The following is a 736-nucleotide window of genomic DNA, read 5'->3' as shown; positions in this document are numbered from 1 at the left end:
AATTTTCCGTATGGCCTGATCAAACATTTGGCTCTGTTCCAAGTCCATTTTCGTCCGAAATTGCTCAAAACGTACATCGGTGAGCCACACGTCCTTGTGGACGACGTATTGGGTCATTGTGCCCAAAACCCAGACTGCGCTCATTCATTCGGCAGCAGTGCAGACTTTACAGAGGTGACTTTCCAGCGCCTAATACCCGATTGCCGAAAGCGACGTGACATAAAACAGAAGTGCAAAACAGAGCGTGAAATACAGGCTGCAAAATAAAAGTAGTTTGGGCGTGCCCTGTCTCAACTACAGAGGAAGTGGCATTCTGCTGCTGTAAGATAGGCAGGAAAAGATGGGGACAAAAAGCTTACGGCACCTGGTATTCCCAGGCGGTCTCCCATCCAAGTACTAACCAGGCCGGACCCTGCTTAGCTTCCGAGATCAGACGAGATCGGGCGCGCTCAGGGTGGTGTGGCCGTAAGCCACAGCGGCTGCTGAAGACAGACCCTTTATACGTGCCAAAATAACACTGGCAGATCTGTTATTTCACATAGCAATCAACAATAATGGGGATTTTCTCTAACAGTCAACAGCAAAACTAAGAAATAACTACTCCACCCAACAAGAATTTTCCGTATGGCCTGATCAACATTTGGCTCTGTTCCAAGTCCATTTTCGTCCGAAATTGCTCAAAACGTACATCGGTGAGCCACACGTCCTTGTGGACGACGTATTGGGTCATTGTGCC

At 48.4% G+C, this 736-nt stretch overlaps 1 non-coding gene across 1 annotated transcript; it reads right to left on the bottom strand.

The window, feature by feature from the left end:
* Positions 1-352: 352 nt before the first annotated feature.
* Positions 353-471, bottom strand: LOC127140909 (5S ribosomal RNA). The gene has a single exon (XR_007811408.1). It is a non-coding gene; the product is annotated as a 5S ribosomal RNA (ribosomal RNA).
* Between the last annotated feature and the right edge of the window lie 265 nt (positions 472-736).

Source organism: Lates calcarifer, unplaced genomic scaffold (assembly GCF_001640805.2).
Source record: "Lates calcarifer isolate ASB-BC8 unplaced genomic scaffold, TLL_Latcal_v3 _unitig_5387_quiver_2929, whole genome shotgun sequence".
In the NCBI taxonomy this organism is placed as follows: Eukaryota; Metazoa; Chordata; class Actinopteri; family Centropomidae; genus Lates; species Lates calcarifer.
Note: the sequence above shows the minus strand (reverse complement) of the source record. Positions and strands in the feature narration are given on the sequence as shown.